This window comes from Macaca mulatta, chromosome 10 (genome assembly GCF_049350105.2).
Source record: "Macaca mulatta isolate MMU2019108-1 chromosome 10, T2T-MMU8v2.0, whole genome shotgun sequence".
NCBI classification, from domain to species: Eukaryota; Metazoa; Chordata; class Mammalia; order Primates; family Cercopithecidae; genus Macaca; species Macaca mulatta.
Window position 1 is genome coordinate 23,787,547 of NC_133415.1, and position 24,644 is coordinate 23,812,190.

The 24,644-nt window shown below is 51.4% G+C and overlaps 1 protein-coding gene across 1 annotated transcript in view; it reads left to right on the forward strand.

The window, feature by feature from the left end:
* MN1 (MN1 proto-oncogene, transcriptional regulator) overlaps positions 1–24,644 on the forward strand; it is a 54,094-nt gene that overhangs the window by 19,407 nt on the left and 10,043 nt on the right. The gene's annotated exons all lie outside the window — the stretch shown is intronic.

A 24,644-nucleotide genomic window follows, 5' to 3' on the forward strand; every position in this document is an offset into this window, starting at 1 on the left:
GGCCAGTGTGAGGCCAGGGAAGGGAGGGGAGGATTATATGTGCAGACCTTCTCCTTGTTCGGGGCAGTCAGACCCTGTGGTCTGGTCACAGCCTGCCACCATCAGGCACAGGTTCCTAGCAGCGGGATGGTAGCGCCAAGGTATTTTTTACCACCCGACAGCTCTCCTTGTGCCCCTGAGGAACAGTTCCCTGATATGCATGAGTGATGGTAGACCTTCCTGTGGAGGGAATCCATGAGGTGAGCCGGTCCCCGGCTCCTGATTATTTTTGCCAGGAGCCCGAGTCAATCATAAACAGTCTGGGAGCCAGCAATAGAAAAATTAAACCCCTGCGTCTGGCACCTCAGGTGGGGCCTCCGAAACTTGTCAGGCTCGGGCTGAACAGAGATAGCAAGAGAGAGAGAGAGAGAGAGAGAAAGAGAGCTTGAGAGTGAATGAGCGTCCCTGCCCCCGGAGACAGTGGGAGGGTTTAGGAGGCAGACAAGCGCCTGGGTTCAAATCCTGGATCTGCCACTTGTGTGCTGTGTGACTCTGGGGAGGTGATTCACCTCTCTGAGCCTCAGTTTCCTCACCTGTTACATAGGTATAATTCTTGGGACCCTCTCAGAGGGTTGCTGTGGGGCCTGAGCATCTGGACAGGTTGGTGAGAGCATAGGCTCTGGAGTCAGCCGGAAGGTAGCTATTCTCTGTTCCCACGTCTTGGCCATATCCGGTTCCTCTCTGGGCCTCAGTGTCCCTGGCTACAAACTGGGAAGAGTAACACCCTTCCCGCAGGGTAGTGGGAATGCTCTTCACCCAAGGGCAGCGTTGCCCCCCAGGGCATACTTGGCAACGTCTAGAGACATCTTTGGTTGTCATGGTTGCAGGGAGGAAGAATGCTATGGGTCCCTGATGGGTGGAGGCCACGGATGCTGCTCAGTATCCTACAATGCACAGGACAGGCCTCACTACTCTCCTTTCTAGCCCCAAATGTCAATAGCGCCAAGACTGAGAAACTCTGAACCACAGTGAGTGATTGAGGTTACGTTCAAAATAATACTCCGGGCTGGGCATGGTAGCTCATGCTTGTAATCCCAGCATTTTGGGAGGCCAAGGCTCATGGATCACTTGAGCCCAGGAGTTCGAGACCAGCCTGGGCCACAGAGTGAGACCCCATCTCTACAAAAAATACAAAAAATTAGCTGGGCATGGTGGTACACACATGTAGTCCCAGCTACCTGGGAGGCTGAGGTGGGAGGATCATCTGAGTCTGGGAGGTTTAGGCTGCCGTGAGTCGTGATCACGCCACTGCACTCCTGCCTGGGCGACAAAGTGAGACCTTGTCTCAAAGAAAAAAAATAATACTCAAACTTGCTAGACAGTATAGTCTATTTTCGAGAGTGTTGGCATATTTATTCATTCAACAAACACTCCCAAGCACTTAACCACATGGAGATGCTGTTCTAGGTGGTGGGATGCAGTGGGGAGCAAGACAGACAACGCCCTGCCCTCATGGAATTTACATTCTAGGAGAGGGGCCAGAATGACAGACAACAGAGAAGAACGCAGAGAATCAGAAGAGGGGATGTGTGTGAGAGTTCCTAGTCTGGGCCACCAGGAAGGTCTCGGTGAGGCAGTGATGGTGAAGCAGAACCCCCTGAGTGATGATGAGGAACCAGCCACTAGCGTTCTGGTGACTCTACTTTTAAACATCTGGCTCTCTGGGGTAGGGGAGAGAAAAATAAATGCTCTGATGTGCAGCATCTGCTGATTTCCATGGTGTAAATACTCCCAATTTCAAGCCACCAAAGTGATGTCAGCCGTCAGCTGGATTGCAGAATTCCTGAATATTTAACAATGGGCTGCGGCACCCTGGAGCCAGCTGTGTCAAGCTCTGCAGGAAGTGGGTTGGGCAAGGGGACAGTGAGGGCAGGTCCTGAGGCAGGACAGAGCGGGCCTATTTTAGGAACAATGCATTGCTGGTGAGAGGGGAGAGACAGTTCAGGCAGGCAGGGGCCCAACTGCTCAGGGCTTGTAGGCACGGTCAGATCAGCAGTTTAGATTCCACTCTAAAGCGTGGCCAGGAGCCAGGGGAGGGTGTGGAGCACAGACAGGCTGGGATCTGACAGCATGTAGTAGATGTGCAACTAACGGTGCTTCATCTGAGCCTAAGGTATCTGAGATAATGTCTGTTTCCCTTCCCTATGTTCTGGCCCTTTCTGAGACGGCAGAAACTTTTCTTCTGCTTTGGAAGCCCCAGGCCATAGGTTAGGGCAAGTTAGGCTGTCCCCTAGGACAGGGTGCTGGGGTCCTAAGGTAAAGGATCAGCTTGCCACAGGTGGGAGGGCATGGGGCATGGGGCATGTCAGTGGCTCCCTGAGCTGGGCAGGCCACGATTTATGTCCTGGTCCAGGGAGACTGTTTCCTCCTTCCCCCAGGCATTGTTCTCCAGGCCTTCATAGGTCACTCCGACAGGAAGGCACAGGCCCAGCTGGGGCCAGCCCGAGGAGGTGTGGAGGCCTGGGCCCCTGGGGGACCCAGGCCTGGTGTTCACTTTCTGGAAGCTTTTCTTTCGCATTCCTCCCCAACTCCCTGAGTGGCAAAGGAATCCTAACAGGCTACAGTTATTAAACTCCCATCATGCCAAGCCCCATTTTACAGATGAGAAAACTGAGTCCAGAGAGGCCAGGTGACCTGCCCAGGGGTGCAGTGTGGATTCATATCCAGGCCTTTCTGAGCTTGTGCTCAGAACCACTTATGGGCACAGAGATGAGGAGCTGTATTTCCTACCAACAGATGCTAAAGATAAAAACCAACTCTGGGTCTTGCCTCCTCACGGCTGTCACCAGGTCATGCCATTGGCTGTTTAGGTCTTCCCCATTTGTTCCCCACAGGTGACGGGACAGTGGTTAGAACCCCTAGCCTGGGTGCTGCAAGGTGATGTGATGTGATGGGGGCAAGGCTGTGCTGCCTCGCTGATCCTCAGTCTGCTGTCTATCCAGTGGCCCAATTCTGGCATCTCCTAGGACCCCAGTGAGGAGGAAGCACCTGCCGGTGTAGCTGGTACCTGCTGAGTGCCAGGGAGCACACGAGCTTTGTTGCAGGAGTGCATCCTATGCTGGTCCCAGGCCTAGGGGGTGAGGGCACCATCCAGAGACAGCATTCATCATGGTCACCCCAGCACCTGCTGCCTTTGGCCCCTGAGGTGTAGGAGGGCTGATGGGGATTTCCTGCAGAGGGCCTGGGATGGGGCTGGTTCAGGGTCAGGCATCTTCACCCCTGTCTCTGAAGGGGTGGGCAGGGAAGGAAGGGAGCCAGCCCCACCCACCTCCTTTCTTCCTTCCCCACCCTCAAGGACACTGGTCTTAGTCAGCTTTGCTTCTCCTTTCGTAGGTTGCATTTGCCTGGGCCACTGTGGTCTGGCCCTCAGCCACTGTCCCACCCAAGTGAGGCTTGTTACAGACGTCAGGGCCCACCTGACTGTGGTGGGGTACACGAGGCTGCTCACATTTCCTCCATTAGTCACCTGATGGCTAGGCATTGGAGTCAGATTTTATGTCCCAGACCTGGGGGAGGAAGACAGTGCAGGAAGCCAGGCCTGTGGCCTTCGACTGGACTGATCTCCTCCCTGCCCCAGGCCTCAGTTTCCTCATCTGCCTTTTGGGTTAAGCGGGGTCGTGGTGAGGATTAAGACAGATAATGAAAAGCACTCCGCCCAGCGTCTGGCACATCGCAGACGTCACTAAGCCTTGGCATAAATACAGATGCTTCTCCTCCTGCACAGGAGGCATCGGGAACCTGTGAGGGGAGGGGATGACACGTTGCATGAAGTGGAGAGGAGTGGGCGTCCCCCCGTAGGACGGCTCATTCTCCAGTGGGCAGTGAGAGATTTGCCTGCAGAATTTAGGAGGGTGGTCTCGGGTGCCGTTTAGGAAAGAGAAAGTGGCCGCGGCAGCTGGCAGAAATTCCCTCAACGGCTAGATGTGTTACAACGCCAACCAGTGAGAAAATGAATCTGAGACAAAAATTGTGCATTTTCTGGAACTCCTTAGAGTTTTAAATACCCTGGCCCCATATACCCACTTCTTAGATTCCCTGTTTGTGTAGGGCTTGAAAAATCAGTCCCTCGTTAGTGTTGGGAAACTTTCCTCAAAATCACGGCAACAATGCTAATAATATTTAAGAGCACATTAATCACACCTTCTACTCTGTATATATATGGTGACGAGTTCTCCACGGGCAGTTACCAGACAAACCATGTGTAGCCCTTAAAAGTTGCCTGGTGGGTAGGAATCCCTGGTAGCTGTTCCCACTGCTTTGTCATCAGCCTGGGTCACTGACTCAGGATAAAAAGATGTACCCTGTAGGATTTTTCTTTTCTTTCTTTTTTTTTTTGAGATGCAGTCTCACTCGTGTCGCCCAGGCTGGAGTGCAGTGGCGCGATCTTGGCTCATTGCATCCTCCGCCTTCTGGGTTCAAGCAGTTCTCTTGCCTCAGCCTCCCTGGTAGCTAGGATTACAGGCATGCACCACCACGCCGGGCTAATTTTTTTTGTGGGTGTGTATTTTTAGTAGAGACGGAGGTTCACCATGTTGGCCAGGCTGGTCTCAAACTCCTGACCTCAAGTGATCTGCCCGCCTTGGCCTCCCAAAGTGCTGGGATTACAGACATGAACCACAGCGCCAGGATGGACTTTTATTTTCTGTCTCTTTCTCTCTGTTTTTTTTTTTTTTTTTTTGAGGTCTAGCTCTGTCACTTAGGCTGGAGTGCAGTGGCACCATCATAGCTCACTGCAGTCTCCAACTCCTGGGTTCAAGAGATCCTCCCACCTCAGCCTCCAGAGTATCTAGGACTTCAGGTGTGCAACACCACACCTGGCTAATGTTTTATGTTTTCATAGAGATGGGGTCTTGCTATGTTGCCCAGGCTGCTCTTGAACTCCTGGTCTCAAATGATCCTCCCTCCTCGGCCTCCCAAAGTGCTGGGATTAGAGGCGTGAGCCGCTGTGCCCAGCCAGAACTTTTCTTCTTGCTTGTGTTTCTCTCCAAATCCATGCTATGGTGAACAAGCCCATTTGACTAGAGGTTTCATCTCGATTTTGCTTTTGGAAGAAATCTCTTGTGATTGTCTGCCTCAAGCGTTCATTTACGGTTTAATCAAACAAAGGTGGGGTGGTAAAGGGATTGCAGGGACCGAAATCCTATTTGTAGAGAGTGTGTGAGGGGGGATACTCATGCCTTCCCTTGCGTTTTAAAGACCAAGGCAAAAACTTTTTGCATGCCAGTTCCTGGGGGACAGAAAAATCTCTCAGGCTGCGGTTCCCCAGGTGTTTGCTCTGTCTCCCTCTCCCCCACCGCTCCCCCTCCTCTCCTTTTTCTTCTCTCCCTTTCATTCCTGGAACAATCGTCCTGACCAGTTCCTTTGGACTCTTCCACATTCTTTGCCAAAAACAAAAACCATTCTTAACCCCAGATGACCAGGCCTGCAGCCGTTTTGTCTGGTATGTGGCGTCCGCCCGAGTTGGGGCGGGTGACGGGGGGCATGTATGCTTCCAATTTATATTCCAGCATGCCAGCTTCAAGGCGAGATGGGGCTGGGGGAGGAAAAGAAACCTCAAAAAGTGAGGAGGCCAGAACCACTGCATTTCAAGAGAGGAGAAAGAGGGAGAGGCTGGGGGAAAGACAGCCAAGCCGAGGTGACCGGCAGATTCTAGGTCAGGCCAGGCCCACCCGTTCAGAGCCCACCCCCAACCTCCACCCTTCTTAGCCCTGTGGTAGACTTTGGATTGTACTCTGTATTCTATTTGATTATTACTATTTTTTAATGAGGTCAGACTGAAAATCCATCTGCCTGGGCCTGCCTGCCTAGGTTTGAAGGCAATTAAACTGGAGACTAACCTCTTAATTAGGGTTTCCCTGTGTAAATCTCATTTGATAAATTCCTTATCAGCCTTGGCTTTAACTACAGCGCGTCCTCGAGACAGGATTGAACTCCCCCTGGGACCCCTCAGTGAATCCCCCCAGAGAGACTGCCCCACTGCAAACTCTTCCAGCCGGAGCCTCCCCTAGGAAGAGCCCCGGGAGAGAGGCCCCTTTCAGGGTTAATTAATCAGAAAATGTAGTGGTGCCTGGTGATTGCGGAGAACTTGTCTGCCACCTTTGAATTCTCCCGTCTCCCCTTCTGCCTCCCTTCTAAGTCTTAAACAATTTTTTTTTTTTTTTTGGGTGAACTGAACTCTGCTAAAGGAAATCTGCAGCCCCTACTCCTTCCTCGTGGCTCCCCCTCCCTTCTGCCCAACTTGTTTGTGTGGATGGTTAGATTTTTTTTTCCTTCCCTTTTTTAAATGCAAGTGCGGCTGGGAGTAGAAATGTCAGGGGTCAGGCTTCAGGCGGCAGAGAGCAGAGGGGCAGCCTCAGCTGCTGTTGGTGCCATTCGGGGAGAGAGCAGAGCTGAGCTTAACCCTTTGGGGCCCAGGCCCTGCCTGTGGGTTCAGGGATACTGGGCACTTCTTTCCCCTCTCTTCACTAGAGTCAGAGGGGACTCTGGCACCTGGACTCCTTTTTCAGGATTTTAAGCTACAAATCACATCTGGGGTGGGACAGGGCAGTCATAGCGGCATCACCTAGGAGAGTGCGAAGTGGGGGTTTTGGTTCCATCAGCACGTCCTGAGCACCTGTGGTGTGTTCCGGACCAGGAGCAAGATGCCACCCATATAGATGTGGTCGCACAGGGCAGGCTGGGCCATGGCCGTATGCACTGCTGTAACCTTGTCAGCATCCCAGGAGATAGCCCCATTTACAGACGGGGAAAGCGAGGCCTAGAAGGGGTAGTGATGTGCTCAGTTCCCCAGCTGCTCAGAGGTTGCAGTGGATGCAAGGCCATCTCTCCCAGTTCTGAACCCTCGATTCCTGCATACCAAGAACCCCCTGCCACTCCCAGTCTCTGGAGTCCGATCAGAGGAGAACTCTGACTCATGTATGGTGTTTGGATTCCTTCCATCATTCTGTAGCCATTGAAGGGGCGGGGGGCCAATTTGGAGGGTAGAGCATGTGCCATGTCACCCACAGCACCCTCCAGCCGCTGTGAAGCAGCTACCGCTGTGGACCCATTTTACAGATGAGGAGGGTGAGGTACAGAGAAAGAAGGGACCTGCCTGAGAGCACAGACGACATGTGGCAAAGCCTGATTTATCCCCCATTGTTTCTGCCCACCGGGCCTGGCTGCTCCTCAGCATGCGACATCACCAGTCCCTGGAAGCAGGAACAAGAACACAGAACTGGTGCCTCCCAGCCACGGGGTCCCCATCACCTGTGGAGTTGTCCAAGGGGCTATGCAAGCTGGATGGTCTGTGATACGGGGCTCAGGAGGGGGTGCAGCTGGCCTGGGTATTGTCAGGGTGACAGGGGGTCTAGTCTGCCAGCGGCTTAGGTTGGTACCTGGCAGAGCTGCCCCTGGCACACAGGGCTCTTATGGAATTGTCACGACTGTTATGTCTGAGCCTCAGTTTCCTCATCTGTGAAATGAGGACGATGGCAGTGGCAACCCCCTGGGGTTCTGTGGGCACGAAACCCGTTCATGCACAGAAGGGCTCACCAGCAACGACCTGTACCTGGTAAGCTTCAGTGCACATTAATTGGCATTATTATCATTTATTACTAATTTTGGAGGAAAAAATGTAGGTACCAACCAAGTCTCTGAGGGAAGAAGCCCCATGTGATAATCAACACTTCCGTGGATAGCTAGGAGCGTGGGGGTTCCCAGTGGGAGCTGAAAGCAGGAGGTCTTGCCCTAGTCTGACCCGTGGGGTGGACCTCCCACCTGGGGCTGTGTGGCCCTGGGGAAGTTGCTTCAACTCTCTGTGTTCCTGCTGGTGGGGAGGAAATGCCAGCTTCTTTGGTTGGTGGTGGGATGAGCCTGGACCTCAAGTCTTCAGGGCGAGGGGACGGAGATTTGCTTCACGGCTCTGCCTTTAATTGGTCAGTGGCCTTAGAATCTATCTTGCTGGCCAGGCCTCTGTTGCCCCGTCTGGAATATCCCCATTCACGATGGTGAAGTGTAGAGGAAGTGATACGCCCAGATGTGTTTTGCAGCCTCCCAGCGAGCTCTTTAGACTTCAGGGACTATCATTAGAATAGTAGAAAGTGGGATCATTTCTCTGCAGAGTTGGGGGGAATCTGGGCACACGGGAGGTGAAGCATTTGGCAGCTGCAGGTTTGTGCAGGGGTCTGTTTGCTCTGTGTCTGCCCCTGAGCCCCTACCACTGAGAGGGCACCGTGGGGGTGGTGAAAGATACTCATGTACGTCAAAGGATCAAGGACGGGCGCAGTGGCTCATGCCTGTAATCCCAGCACTTTGGGAGGCAAAGCAGGTGGATCACCTGAGGTCAGGATTTCGAGACCAGCCTGGTCAACATGGTGAAACTCAGTCTCTACTAAAAATACAAAAATTAGCTGGACATGTTGGTGTGTGTCTGTGCCTCAGTAGTTGGGAGGCTGAAGCAGGAGAACTGCTTGAATCTTGGAGGCAGAGGTTGCAGTGAGCCGAGATCATGCCACTGCACTCCAGCCTGGGCAACAGAGTGAGACTCTATAATAAATAAATAAATACATAAATAAATAAATAAAACAATTTGATGTTTAGGGACCAGGGTTTGGGTCCTGGTGTCCTCTCCTGTTGTATGGCTTTGAGTGAGTCACAGTGCTACACTATTGTCTCAGTTTCCTCGGCTATGAAATGGGCGTAGTGAGGTGGTGAGGACTAAGTGCAGCGAGCATGTGAGGCCCCAGCCTGGGCTCTGCACGGTGCACCCCCACGACTTGGGCCTAGCTGAGCCTTGAAAGGTTTGGAGTCGCCTGAAGCAGAGCTTGAATTCTCCCTTTGCTGGCCTGCGGCCTCCCTCTCTCCCTCGCTCTGAAACCAAAGCCCAGCATCTGCTTCCCCAGGAGCTGTTTAATATTCTGCCGTGGTAAAATGAACTCATTGGAGCCACCCGAAAACAGCTGAATGAACCCCCTGGCGCCCGGTGGCCTTTCAGAGTGGCTCCAGACCCCCCTTGGGCCTCGGGGAGGCTGGCAACGGCAGCAGCTGTGGGAGAGGGGCCCCCTTTTCTTCTTGGTGTCTCAGGGGAGCCTCTGACCTGCAAATGGGGCTCCTCGGGGGCTGGGTAGGGGACTGGAGTCTGGGGAGGGGCGGCCTGGGCTTCCCGGCCTGTTTGGGGCCTTGTTTGTGTGTCTTGGCTCAGAGGTTCTGTGTGTGGGGCCTCCTTGGGGAGGCTGACAAAGCTAGGCCTTCCCCAAATTCTTCTCCTGATTCTCCCCCACCCCAGCTTCAAACTAGGCCTAGTGCAGGCACTAGACTGCCAGCCCCCAGCTGCCAGCCACACTGCTTGATGATGATGATGATAATGATGATGACGATGGCGATGGCGATGGTGATAGTGACAGCAGCATCCATGAAGCAATTGCTAAGTACCAAACCCTGATGAGTGTGTTGTCTTGCTAGCTTATTGGCTGCTGGAAACCACTGGGAACAGTTTACTATTCTTATTCCCATTTGGCAGGTGAGGAAACTGAGGCCCAAAGGGGAGCAGCTGCGTGAGAGATCATGGAGCTAGGAAGTAGCCTAGCAGAGCTTCACCCGGGCTCTCGCCAGCACACCACTGTCCTGGTGTCTCACAGACGTCTGCCCCTGCAGGTTGTCTTAGGGTTGGTTAAGTGATGCCAAGCCGTGGGGCACTGCCCACAGGCATACAGTTGGCACTAATTAAATGCTAGCCTCTATCATGACTTGATGACTGTACTTTGTCACACCTGTTACCTGTGAAGTCCAAATTTCATGACCGTCTCCCTTCTCCCCACACCCTAACTGCTCTATTTCCACCCCAACTCCCTCGAAAGGCAAATGGTAACAAAGTGCTTCCAGGTAGAAGCCGGATTAATTTCATGTAATTATCCCTGATAAAATTAAATATTACTTGCAATTAGTCTTGGGCAATTTCTCTGCTGAGGCACAGAGAGGCAGTGGGGTGAAAAAGGACTGAGTTGGCCCAGCTCCTGCTGGGCTGGGTGCTGAGTCTGTTGATGGCTGTGTGTGCTCTGCCAGAGAATGCCCTGTCGCCAGGACTTAAGCCCACAGTAGCGATTTCTCCCCAAGACGGAGAGCACTAGGGAGGGCCGGGCAGGAGGACACACACAACAGCGCCTTTCCTCCATCCTTATTTTATATCTGAGAAGCCTCAGCAAGTAGTACTGGGATTGATTTTTCCAGCAGGTGAGTGGCCTGACATGTGTCGGGTCCAACAACCTCTCTGGAAGATACCAATAACTGATATCCAGCGGTGGAACTCAAGGTGTGGGATTTCTTCCCCAGGAGTTCAAGGCCCAGCAACAACACTTTCCGCCAGCTGTGGGACCTTGGGCAAATTATCTCCTTTCTCTGAGCCTCAGTTTTTCCAATCTTTAAAATGGGTGTAACTTTGACCATGGAATGAGTTAACACAGGAGTTGGCAAACTTTTTCTGTAAAGGGTCAGACAGTAAATATTTTGGACTCTGCATGCCATAAAGTCTCTACTTAACTACCTAGCCCTTTCCTTGTCATGCAAAAGCAGTCACAGACAGTGTGCCAGTGGATGGGTGTGGCTGTGTTCTGATAAAACTTTATTTATGGACACTGAAATTTGGATTTCATATAATTTTCATTTGTTATGAAGTGTCTTCTTTTGACTTTTTTTCAACCATTAAAAAATGAAAAAAGGCCAGGTGTGGCGGCTCATGCTTATAATCCTAGCATTTGGGGAGGCTGAGGATGGCCTGAGGACAGGAGTTTGTGACCAAGCTGGGCAACATAGTGAGAACCCCTACCAACCTCTGTAAAAAATTAGCCAAGCATGGTGGCATGTGCCTGTAGTCCCAGCTACTTGGAAGACTGAGGTGGGAGGATTGCTTGAGCCCAGGAGACAGAGGTTGCAGTGAGCTATGATCATGCCACTGCCTTCCAACCTGGATGACAGAGTGAGACCCTGTCTCTAAAAAGAAAAAAAAAAAAAAAAAAAAAAGGTTAGGGGAAAAACCCCACTGAAACATTCTTAGCTCATGGGGTTGTAGAGTTGTTTTTTTTTTTTAACCCTCCAAGACCCAGAAGTCAGATGGGGGGCCAGATTTGGCCACTGGGCCAAATTTGGGTTTGCCACCCCCAAGTTGACAGATGAAATGTACTTAATGCAGTGCTCAGCACAGGCAAACTGCCAAATAAATGGACACGACGACTATTATTTTCTGGACTCAAAACACCTTTTATGGGCATATTTAAGAGTAAGTTAAAAACAGGGACTGGATGTGGTGGCTCATACTATATTCCCAGCACTTTGGGAGGCTGAGGTGGGAAGAATTGCTTGAGGCCAGAAGTTCAAGACCAGCCTAGGCAACATAGCCAGACCCCATCTCTACTTTAAAAAAAAAAAAAAAAAAAGTAACCGGGCATGGTGGCTCATGCCTATAGTCTCAGCTACTGGGAAGGTTGAGGTGGGGGATTGCTTGGGTCTGTGAGGTTGAGACTAGAGTAAGCTGTGATTCCGCCAGTACTCTCCAGCCAGGGTGACAAGGTAAGACCCTGTCTCAAAAATAAAATAAAATAAAATAAAATAAAATAAAATAAAATAAAATAAAATAAAACAAAATAAAATAACCAGGTTTGTACTGTGAAGTTCGGTGGTAATCATTTCTTTTTCACGTTATGCTTGTATGTTTAAACTTTTCGTATGTTCTTTGATCAAGGCAGGACTATTACTTCCATTGCAGGGAGACTGAGGCCCAGAGAGGGAAAGTGCCTTGTCCAAAGTCACACAGCTGGGACAAGGCAGAGGTGGATCCTGAATCCACATGATTCTCTGCCTGGGCGGGCCCCAGAGTCTTCTCCAGAAATTTACGTGTTGGAAAATGCACTGGACTGGGAGCCACGTCAGTCCTGTCTTCCCTTGAGCCTCAGTGTTTCAACCTGGAAATGACTGCCTTTCAAACCCCCAACTGTCTATGGACCGTGCCTCTGGGGTGACAAGAATCTCTCTCCGTCATCCTTTCAGTGGTTCTAAAATCCAGGTTACACCTGACCAGCATTTGCACTGCCTCGTGGCTAAGGCTTGTGGGAGCTATCTGCTCTGCTGGCCAGAAGGGATTTGGGAGGGAAGGTTGTAAGATGAAGCTTGGACTGTGTTCTCTAGGTTAGGATGAGGACTGTGAAATTGTGCATGGTCAGTGCTGAACACCCTGGATGCTCATTGTCAATATTGGATTATGATTGCCAATTAGTGACTATGTGGCCTTGGACAAATCTCTCTGAGCCATCGACTCTCCTTTTCATCATGATCTGGGGGATAGTAATGCAATACATTATAGATTGACATGAGAATAAAGGAAGGTACCAGTGAAAACTGAGACTTGGGGCTGGCCACATAGCAGATGATTAAAAAAAAATTGGCATCCTTGCCGGGCACGGTGGCTCACACCTGTAATCCCAGCACTTTGGGAGGCTGATGCTGGCTGATCACGAGGTCAGGAGATCGAGACCACCCTGGCGAATGCAGTGACACCCTGTCTCTACTAAAAATACAAAAAAAAAAAAATTAGCCAGGTGTGGTGGTGGGTGCGTGTAGTCCCAGCTACTCGGGAGGCTGAGGCAAGGAGAAAGGCATGAACCCAGGAGGAGGAGCTTGCAGTGAGCCGAGATTGTGCCACTAAACTCCAGCCTGGGTTACAGAGTGAGACTCCATCTCAAAAAAAAAAAAAAAAAAAAAAGGCATCCTTGATATTATTGCTTTGTTATTATCATCATTCTACTTCATTCTCAGCCACTGCATTTCCAAGCCTCATTTCTGAGGATTGCGAATTTCCACCATCTAGAGCCTTAATTGGGGAGGCATGCTGGGGGAGAACAGGAGGCTGGGGGTGTGAATTTTAATCCTGTTCTGGCCTTGACTCATCATCTGACCTCAGGCAATTCACTGTATTTCACTGGGCTTCAGTTTCTCCCTCTTTGTGATTGTAATAGGTCAGATTACAGATTCAATATCAAGTGCTAATCTGGATTAGTTTTGGCGACCTGCAGCATTGTGTCAAGAAAGACTCTGAAGCCGTGTCCGGGTTCCCTAGGAGGAAGTGCTGCAGTTGATTAGCAATGTCTGCCATGGACTTAAGGTGAAATACGCTTTGGTGGGAGCCTCGGGTGGTTGATAATCCTAGAAAAGATGACCAGCTCCTTTCAGCCCTGAATTTACATCAGTCTATGGAACCTGCCTACTTGAAACTGATGGGGCCTTTGCCTTTTGTAAGAAAATTAGTTGTCATGGCAGCCACTGATGCAGACTGGGAGAGAGTTTGTAGATTATTTTTCTAGATCAGTATTGTCCCACAGAACTTTCTGGAGTGATGGGAATGTCCTCCATCAGCCCTGTCCTGTACAGTATCCACTGACCACACACAGCTGTCAAACATTTGAAATATTGCTAGTCATGAATGAGGAATTTATTTTTAATTAATTAATTAATTTTTTTAGAGACAGAGTCGCACCGTGTGACCCAGGCTGGAGTGCAGTGGCATGATCATAGCCTACTGCAGCCTCAAACTCCTGGGCTCAAGTGATCCTCCTGCCTTGGCCTCCCAAAGTGCTGGGATTACAGGCTGTGCACCACCATGCCTGGCCAGTTTTCAGATTTTATTTAAAAAATGTGAAAGCCGTGCATGGCTAGTGGCTACCGTGTTGGACAACCCAACTCTAGACTCATAGAGCTCCTGAGCTTGTAGGAGCTCCCAAGGCATCTACTTTTTATACCCCAGTGTGCATAAAGTCTGGGTGGGTCTTTGGGTGAAAGCCTGTTGCTTGGCAACCGACACCAAGCAGCACTCTCTGTAGCTCCACCCACAGGCAGCTGGAAACCACCTCTGCAGGAGTTTTGCTCAGGTGGGTGAGCTCTGCATACGAGGGTAAACGCTTTTCTCTTTTGCATTGCATGCCTCCTTGGGGGCCTGGTTCTCCATGGCTCAGACCCTGTGAGTGGGTGAGACCTGGCCTGAATCAGACCCACTCCCTAACCCCTGGATGAGTATGCCCATCTCTTACTCCCTGTGGCAATCCAGGAAACAGGAAGGCATTTCCAGATGCAGAGTCGGTGGGCCAAAGGGGAAGGCAGGATGATGGGTGTTTGGGAGAGTGGGAGACGTGTTTTATTTTTCCCTTCCCTGTTTCTCTCCCTTCTTGCCTCCTCCTCCCATTGTCTCTCTCTCTTTCTGGTGTGGGGAAAAAGTAGAAGATGCTTTGGAAACTGATGTGGCTTCATCCTGAGTTGGCAGCTCCCTCGCTGTGTGGTGTTGGGCAAGTCACCCCACGTCTCTGAACCTGTTTCTGCATCCTTTAAAAAGGAATAACAGCCCCTGCCTTTGAAGGGAGGACCCAATGAAGTAATATACATGAAATGCTTAGAATAGTGCCTGGCATGTGGTTCTCTTCCCTGGGAAAAAATTAGCCTCCAATGTGCTGATACTGTCTCTCTCTCTCTCTCTTTTTTTTCTTTCTGCCAAAACCCCCAAAACCCTCAACCAACACCTCTACCCGCCCCACCCTTCCTGCCCAGAGATGATGTTGGAGCGGTGGAGGGTAATTTCACCAATTTCCATGCTTGGAATTGACTTGAAACTCATCTCAGAGATTATCCCTGTAGGTCCAGTCTCAGGGCTGGGTGGCATGTTGGTTGGGAGAGTGGCCTTTCTGGGTGATCACCCTGGGCAGGGAGAAATTGCTGGCCCTTGTCAGCTCATGCCAGGGGACTCCTGCGTTTTTGTCTTTATTACAGGCACCTCCATTTTGGGGTTTTTGCACACACCAGCAGGGTCTAAAATAAACAAGAAGTTGACCGGGCGCGGTGGCTCAAGCCTGTAATCCCAGCACTTTGGGAGGCCGAGACGGGCGGATCACAAGGTCAGGAGATCGAGACCATCCTGGCTAACACGGTGAAACCCCGTCTCTACTAAAAAAATACAAAAAAACTAGCCAGGCCTGGTGGCGGGCGCCTGTAGTCCCAGCTATTCGGGAGGCTGAGGCAGGAGAATGGCGTAAACCCGGGAGGCGGAGCTTGCAGTGAGCTGAGATCCGGCCACTGCACTCCAGCCTGGGCGACAGAGCGAGACTCCATCTCAAAAAAATAAATAAATGAATGAAATAAAATAAACAAGAAGTCTAACCTTCAAACTTTGAAGGAAGTCTGTTGGCTGGGTTGGGGTTGTGGGAAGTGAGTGGATATAATTCCTCAATCTCTAGGTGGTTTGTGAGAGAGTTGTCGCCCCTCTCAGTAAATGTGGCAAGCCTTCCAATGAAGTCTTGTATTATTGGCACCCAGGAAGCCTTGAAAAGCTCCTTTTCAGGTCTGTCTGGAGGCTCGGGTGATGTGGTTTGAGTCTTTCTCATTTTAGGGACTCTTTAGGGCTTGTTCCTGTTCCCGGGAATTGATGTAGTCAGCACACTGAGGGCCTACTATATGCCAGGTGCTACAGTCAGAGTGGGGAGTAAATAGGTGATACAAGTGATACAAGGCCCCCAGCTTCATGGAACTCATACTGTTGGGGCCATGGCAAAGAGCAGGACAAACAGGAAAAGTTCAGCACAATTAGGGTTGGCATGAAGTGTCACAGTCTGAGGGGCACTGGAGCCCACTGAGGGACTGGAAGAGGCCTCCTTGATGAAGGAAGATGGAGAAGAGTTAGCCAGGTGAAGAGAGAAAGGAAAGTGGTGGTCCAGGAAGACGGCAGACATGACAGGAATAGTGTCATCACCCCTTAGTGATAGCGTACCACAAGCTCCATGGTTAAGCCTTCGGGACGAGGAGGGAATCTAGTGCTGGCTTTGGCAGTAGGGCCAAAATCCTCTGATCTAGTCACACTTCTGCCCTTGACTTACCCCTCTATGGCCTTGGTTTCCCTAGTAAATAGCATCTGCCAGCCCAGTCTTCCTAGGTCTGGTTCTGCCATCCTCAGAAGACCACAGGGACAAGGGGCTGTGACTTCCGCCCTTGGAGGAAGAGGCGCTGGGGCTTAATCCTGCTTCTCTATACCAGAGACATAGGCCAAATCCGGAAAATCCTGAGAGGTAGGGTATAGGTGTTGCAAAATTTGTCTTGTCTGTAGAAAATTTGACAGAAGGTGAGGCCAGGGTTGACTTAGTCACTTACCCTGCTCCCCTGCACCCGCCTCTTCCCACACTTTCTGCTGGAAGGAGTGTGGCGGCCCCCACCTTCCCCTAGAGACCACACGCCACCTTCCCAGGTCAGCGCCAGAGACGACAGTGGGTGTTGCAGGCCCAGCAAGAGCATGGAGAGCCAAGCCAGTCAGCATCGCTCAATCCTCTCTCCCGCCCCCAAGGTAAAGACCAGCGAATATTTTCCAGCAGTCCACAGGATAATTTGGGATGGGGAACACCCACTTGGGTGGCATCTTTAGGTCACGGAGTTCTGGTCCTGGCAGCTGACACTCCTGTGACTTTCAAAGGGGAGATCAGTTCAGAGAAGGCAAGTGATGCGCCTGAAATCACACAGCCAGCTTCCGGCAGAGCCCAGCTTTGGCTTCCTGAGTTGGGGAGGAGAGCCCAGTCCAGAGGGAAAGCAAGTTGGGGGTTGTTTGCGGCAGGCGCACTTCTTCCTGGAAAGCCAAACGCTGGATCTGCCGGAACGCTAGGGTGGTTGCCACTGAAGATGGGTGTGCCGGGTACAGGCACCCCGGGGGCTTTGTTCCCCGTTGTTTTAATGGAAATAATTAACCAGCTCCTTCTAAGCCCAGACCACCTCCTGCTGCTCCCCCTGTCTCTCTCCATCCCCTGCACCAGGCACACACCAGGGAGTGGGTAAGAAGACACAGCCTCTGGACTCACATAGACCGGGGTTCGAGTCCAGGCTCAGCCATTTTTGCTGCGTGGCCTTGGTTCTCACAGGGCTGTGCAGAGAATCCGGGCCAGCCCCGGATCAGTGCTCCACCCACTACCGTCCACCCAGTTCTCGCTTGCCTGGCTGGTCACTGTCCACTTTGCCCATCACTCTGTCCTTTTGGAGTTGAAGCTGAACTGTTCTTTGCTGGGCAGGCAATACATCCCACATGGGGGTCCTCAGAGGCCTTGCAGGGGTAAGTGCTGGGAGCCCCCGCGTGAGTCTCCCTCCTGCCTGACGTGGCCGACTCACTCGGCCTCGGAAAACCCACCTTTCTCCTTTTTTATGGATGTGTTCTGGAATTATGATTATTATTTTTTTAACAACAACCCTCTGCTCCTAATAATATTCTATTGATTTTTAAGTAGAAAGAGAGGTTTCTGCTGTAGCCCAAGAAGGAAGCTGAGGGCCATAGCAAATGACGAGGACATTTCTGACTCCCTAAAAGTGACAGCATGAATCTTCATAGATCAGGTGCATGGACTGAGCACCTACTGGGTACCTGGCTTGCAACCTCCTCTTATGCGAAGTTGGACAAGTGACATCACGTCTCTGAGCCTCAGGTTCAAGGGTCAGCATACCTTCTCTGCAAAGGGCCCTATTTATAGCAAATATTTTAGGTTTGTGGGTTATACACTGTGATGGTTAATTTTATGTGTTACCTTGACTGGGTCATGAGGTGCCCAGATATTTGGTTAACCATTTCTCTGGAGAGCTCTGCCCCAGTGCTTACAATCTGATGCACCTCTAGGAAAACAGCCATAAACAAAATGTAAACAAATGAGCAGGGCTGTGTTCTGATAAAACTTTATTTACAAAAACAGGGAGTGGGCCAGTTTTGATTTGTGGGGTGTAGTGGGTTGACCCTAGCAGGGTCTTTATCTGAGAAATGGGACTAAGAGAATAGATGCTTCCTCCAAGGTTACATGAGGAATTATTGAATTTGAAAGAATGAACATGTGATAGGTACTAGCTGTAATTATGTTATTGTTAATATTATCATATGTCATTCTCCTGGCAGCCCTGCCCGGTAGGTCTAAGATCTCATTTCACAGATGGGAAAACCAAGACACAGACAGATTAAGTGACTTGCCCTCAACCCTTCTGCTCACTGTTGGATGACCTGGCACAGGTCCCTATTCCTCTCAGGCTTCCGATTCCCTACCTGTAGCCTCAGAGAGGACTTGGTGATGTAATGCACAGAGCATGATGGTCACATCCATCGTGCAGAGGGGAAGTGGAGGCACAGGGAGGTGGAGTCCTTTGTAGAGGTCACCGCCTGAGATGTGGCAGGGCTGGAATGAGGAACTAAGCTGAATTTCTTGGGGCCCCAAGTTAGAGGCATCTGACTCAGAAGCTGCCCTGGGCACCGGGCCAGTCCAGTGAGACCCAAGCTCTCTCAAGGTACTGTTCCCATGGAAGTGGGACTCTTTCCCCCCACCTTGCTCAGAGTTGGAGAATACAAGGGACTTGGTTCTCAATATGGGAGTATGTTTCTAAGTCAGGTGTTCTATGGCAAGGCTAGATGCATGAGGTGCAAGCCTCTTTATTAATTTTGATGGATTCTCGATGCTCCTTCTCTGCTCAGAAGCCTTCCTTGGCTCCCCATTGGTAGCAGGACCATGGTCTAACTTCTTCCAGTGGTCTCCGTGACTGACCTCACTTGAATTTTGCAGCCTCCTCTTCCCTCGTTTCACACCCATCCCTAAATCAGGGTCCCTGGGCCAGTCTCTTGCTTTGGAAGGAGTCACGCCTGGATTTGGAGTGCTCCTCTTGCCTTCTCTTCCCGCAGAGCTTGCTACTCATTCTTAACCCCCAACTTGCACACCCCCTCCTCTGTGAAGTCTTCCGGGATCCCCAGTTCTCCACTCAGATCTCACAACACAGGCCTGCCTTTTGCTCTGGTGGAGTTCCTGCTCTGTTTTGCAGGTTCATGTTTACCGGAATGCCTCTCCCATAGGGTGGGAGCTCTTGGGGGTGGGAGCTGTTTTGGGTTCCCCTCTCTGAGCTCAGTGCCCAGCACATGGCTGGAGGCACACCTGTGGCTGTGATCAGCTCATTGTTAGTGGCCTCACGAGGACTCCCTTCCTCCAGGCTGCCCTAGGCCCAGGCTTGGGGAATTGACAACGGTAGCAGGACTTTGAGTGTCGGTTGGGTACCAATTCATCCCCCTCTTTGCAAGGAAGGAATGACCAAACCCATTTTTCAGAGGAGGCAATGGAGGCGTCGAAGTGGTTGATCCAGGATCCCACAACCCCACAGTGGCAGGGATGGATTTCAAACCCAGGCCTCTGTCTCCAAAGTGCGTGACTGTGCACAGCTGACCCCTATGCAAAGTCCTTCCCCGGGGATGAAGCAGTGCGTGGGAACTTACGCGGGTAAGCCGGCCCCTTGCCAGCTGTGCTGACCCGACACAGGAAAACACCGCAGAACTCCTGGCAGACCCATGGATGGGGGGATGAGGCAGGTGCTCCACAGGACCTGCACCCAAAGTATCAGCACTTTGAAAATGTGTGTTTTGAAAATCCAGACTTGCACTGAACCTCATTTTTCCTCCAATGGGCTGGAAGCAATGAGGTTCTAATTCCAAATAAATGTGAATGTTGTTTTTTCTCTTTCTCTCTCTCTTTTCTTTCTTTCTTTCTTTCTTTCTTTCTTTCTTTCTTTCTTTCTTTCTTTCTTTCTTTCTTTCTTTCTTTCTTTCTTTCTTTCTCTCTCTCTTTCTTTCTTTCTTTCTCTTTCTTTCTTCCTTTCTGTCTCTCCCTCCCTCCCTCCTTCCCTCCCTCCCTCCCTCCCTCCCTCCCTCCCTTCCTTCCTTCCTTCCTTCTTTCTTCTTCTTTCTTTCTTTCGAGATAAGCTCTTGCTCTGTCACCCAGGCTGGAGTGCAACAGCACCATCACAGCTCACTGCAGCCTCGAGCTCCTAGGCTCAACTGATCCTCTCACCTTAGCCTCCCAAGTAGCTAAGACCATAGGCACACACCACCACACTTGGCTAATGTTTTATTTTTTATTTTTATTTTGAGACAGGGTCCTGCTATGTTGCCTAGGATGGTCTTGAACTCCTGGGCTCAAGCAATCCTCCTGCCTCGGCTTCCCAAAGTGTTGGAATTACAGTGGTGAGCCACCGCACTCGGCCTCTATTTGTTTGCTTGTTTTTTTTGTTTGTTTGTTTTTGTTTTTAATAAATAGAAATCATTATTTGTTGAATGACTTACCACTTGCCAGGCAGAATGCTAGGAGCTCAGTGAGGTGTCAGCACTGGTGCTTAGTTGCTCCAGTTTCTATGTGAGCATGCTGGGGCTCAGAGAGGTACCGCATCCTGCTCAGGGCCACTCAGTATGGGGTCTAACACTATGTGGGTGAATCTTGGGCAAGAAGGCAAGAAAACAGAGAGCAGGAGGACTGTGCTGGAGACAGGACTGAGGGACTCTCAAATATAATAATAGTACTTACTGGTGACACTATTACCAGCATTACCGGTATTACCAGCAAATACTATTATTATATTTGAGAGTCTCTCCGGAGCGGCAGCTACTATTTATGGGGTGAAGTCAGTCCCTGGCACTGTGCTAAGCACTGTGCTTGCACTGCCCCCGGGCCCTCCCTCCTATGAGAACGATACTGTCTCCATCCCCATTTCATAGATGAGGAAATTGAGGCTCAGAGGAGTGAATTTCCCCAGAACTGACGAGCTGTGCTGTTGCATAAGCACCCTGGCAATGCCGCTATCAGGAGGAAGGTGCAGGCTGAGCGACCAGCCCTCAGCCCCCCGGGGCCTGTCACATCTTAGCAGCATACAGGTCAGGAGTGGCCCGGGGGTGTGCAGGGCTGCATCTGTCACAGGTCACTGGCTGCGTGGCCGGAGGTGCCAGGACAAGGAGCCCAATCAGAGACACCCAGGCCTGGTGCGAGGAGCCCGCTCTGTCCATCCTGCCATCCGTGGCTGTCGCGCACCACCTCATCCCCTCCTTCAGGGCCAGGGACGGTCCCCAGGACCCAGCCTCCTCCCTCGTTTCCCGGTCCTGCCCCCAGCTCCTGGCAGCCTGGTTCCGATGATGTCCTTGCAGCCTCTCCTCCGTGGAGCGCTCGGCCAGTTCTCAATCTAAATGACAGCTGCCCTCAGCCAAGTCAACTCAAATTAATTTCTGAAGGCTTCCAGGGGCCTGGCCCAGTCTCTCACCAGACTGCACTGCTGCAGCGGCCGGCGCGAGGCCTCTGCTTCACCCTCGTGGGGCCTGGAAACGGGGGGCCTTGTAGGGCCCTCCCGCCCATCATGAGTTGGGGGGCTGTCTTTGCACCTGGCTCTGTGCCCAGGGCAGAAAGGGAATGCAGGCCCTCCCTGCCCCCAGGAGCCCCTGTCCCCGCGTGTGCTGTCTCCTGTCAGATGGGGGAAGGTTGCAGATGAAACTGCGGTGACATCAGTGGTGAGGGAAGAAGAGTTGAAGGGGCGGGGGGCTGTCGGGTTTTGTCCTCAGCTTCTGTGTCACCCTGGGAAGTTCTCATCCCATCTGCGAGCCTCGGGTTTGTTTTCTTTTTCCCCAAAAAGTGAGAGAGAGAGAGAGAGAGAGAGAGAGAGAGAGAGAGAGAAATAAGAAGAATTAGGAAGTAAGAGGGAGGGGGAGAAGGAGAGAGGGAGGGAGAGAGATATGGATGGAGGGGCAGAAAGAAGAAGAAGAAGAGAGAGGGAGAGAGAGAGGATGGATGATGGACAGAGGGAGGGTGAATAAGAGCAAGACATGAGGGAGAGAGAGAGAGAGCAAGATCGAGACAGATTGAGAGGAGGAGAACGCTTGCAAGAGAGAAATTGGGGGTGGTGGTGGGGTGGGAGAGATTGAGCCAGTCACTTTGGCCAATGATGTTTCCCTTTTTCATACGACTTTGATAAATACCACACACTGTGACATCAGACATCTCTGGGTGTGACCTTGGCTCTGCGACTGGCTGGCTGTGTGACCCTGGGCCTGTGCCATCACCTCCTTGAGGCTCAGTGTCCTCTGCTGTAAAATGGGCTAGTGTGTCGGGCCCTCTCTCCCACTGGGTATTGGGGTCATTCACTGAGACTGACTGAGCCTGCAGGCCATGTTCACGGTCACGCCCTAGAACTGACTGGCATAGAGACGTGGTCTGTTTTCCTTTTTCCTTTTCTCGATTGCCACGGTGATATTATTGCTAGAAGTTGTCATTGATGAGGGGGAGAGAAAGGGCAGGAGACACAGGCACAGGGCTGGGCCAAGGAGTGGCTAGTCCCTTGGGCCTGCTTCGGGCTCTGCGTGGCCCTGGTGGGGTGCTTGAAGTGTCACTCAGGCTGTTGGCCACTGTCCCTCAGTCCCCATCCTTGGGGTTGTGGATGGTGGTTCCTTGAGCTCAGGTCAAGGTGTCTCAGTGGCCTTTACTTAGGGAGAACTCCTGGACCAGCCTCTTGCCTATATCAAATGTAAAATATTTCTTTATTTTTTTTAGAGACAGGGTCTTGCTCTGTTACTCAGACTGGAGTGCAGTGGCATGATCCCAGCTTACTGCAGCCTCAATCTCCTGGGCTCAATAGATCCTCCTGCCCCAGCCTCCCAAGCAGCTGGGACTACCAGCATGCACCACCATGTCTGGTTAATATATATATTTTTTTCTTTGAGATGGAGTCTCACTCTGTGGCCCAGGCTGGAGTGCAGTGTCGTTACCTTGGCTCACTGCAAGCTCTGCCTTCCAGGTTCAAGCGATTCTCCTGCCTCAGCCTCCCAAGTAGTTGAGAGTACAGGAATGCGCCACCACTTCCGACTAATTTTTGTATTTTTAGTAGAGATGGGACCATGTTGGCCAGGCTGGTCACGAACTCCTGACCTCAAGTGATCCGCCCACCTCGGTCTCACAAAGTGCTGGGATTGCAGGTGTGAGCCACCACGCCCAGCCAATGTCTGGTTAATTTAAAAAAGCTTTTTTACAGAGACAGGGTCAGGCTGGTCTCGAACTCCTGGCCTTAAGCTATCCTCCCACCTGTTCCTCCCAAATTGCTGGGATTACATATGTAAGCCACCTCACCCAGCTGAAATGTGAAATCTGATTGCCCCAGAGGCATAGAAGGGATTTGTGGGGAGAGTTATACATTTACCCAAACCACTAGTCATTTTAGTGACTTGCCAAATAGGCTCAGAGAGGGGGATCACACAGCAAGCAAGGGGACAGAGCTGAGATGAAAATGTGAGCCATTCATTAAAACATTTAACAAATACTTACCAGGTGCCTACTGTGTGCCAGGAAGTAGGTGGGAGCCACGTGGGCATGTTGGCCCTCAGGGTTTCCAGGCCATTGTCACTAGAGGGATTGTTATCCCCTTCGACAGATAGGGAAACTGAGGCTCAGCAAGTAGACCCGCCCAAGATCACAGAGCTAGTGAGGGGCAGAGTTGAGATTCAGACTGTGGTGGGCTTTGAACTCAGATCTCCAAGCTCAGAGCTGAGACAACCTCTAAGCTGATGCGTGTATGGGAGGGTTAGGGTGGGGGCCAACCGTGAAGTTTAAGATTTGCTGTTTTCCCACTTGGTTGGTGGCCATGTAGACCCTCTTTCTGATCTCTGACTTCTGGCTGAGATTTGCTGTTTCTGCCCCTGAGCCCAGAGTCTTTGAGTTTCCCAGGCCCCATCTATCTTTCTATGGAAGGGGACGTGGCCCAGGGATCAAGTGTGCACAGGCAGCCAAGGCAGGGTCGTTCTTGGGGTTGTGAGGCCCTGCAAATGGGTTCTAGTTGGGCCGGGGGGGGCCAACTCCACAGGGGTCAAGTCCTCCACATTCTCAGTGGTGCGTTCCTGGAGACAGGTCTTAGCGCTGCAGTCAAAAGCCTGTGACCACCAAGCACGGTGGCTCATGCCTATAATCCCAATGCTTCAGGAGGCCAAGGCAGGTGGATTGCTTGAGCTTATGAGTTCGAGACCAGCTTGGGCAACATGGTGAAATCCTATCTCTATAAAAAAATACAAGAATTAGCCGGGCGTGGTGGCGCACGCCTGTAGTCCCAGCTACTTGGGAGGCTGAGGTGGGAGTATTGCTTGAGCCTGGGAGGCAGAGGTTGTAGTGAGCTGTGATCATACCACTGCACTCCAACCTGGGTAATAGAGCTAGACCTTGTCCAAAAAAAAAAAAAAAAAAAAAAAAGCCTGTGACTGTACTTTCTACTGGGCAAGACTGTCTACTCCTGTGACTTCTGTCTGCCCTGATAGCTGGTAGCATTTTCCTGGGCACCTGCCTTATGCCAGGCACAATGGAACCTTATCCCCTTCCCATTTCACAGAGAAGGAAGGTGAGGCTCAGAGAGGGAAAGTGACTTGCCCAAGCTTGAGCTGCTGGGAAAAATGCCAGGGACCAGGATACAGACCTTGGCCATCTGACTCCAAAGTCCCCCGTGATGTTTTCTGTGTTTCGTGGCTTGTTGGTGAGCGGCCCTGACCTCAGAACACCCCTCTGCCAGAGCGAGATATGTGAGCATGTCCCTGAAGCCAGCCAGGCTGCAGCTAGCAGTATCATTACCATCATGGTAGCCGGGGCCAGGGTGCCGTCTGCCAGCAGGGAGAGAAGTGTACATATCTCAGAGTAGGGGCATTGGGGAAACATCGCCATGGGGCTGACAGCCAGGTAGGGTGGCTGGAGTCACCTGGGGTGGGGAGGGGCAGGTGCTGTAGGCAGAAAAAACCGTAGCAGCAAAGGTGTGGAGGTGGA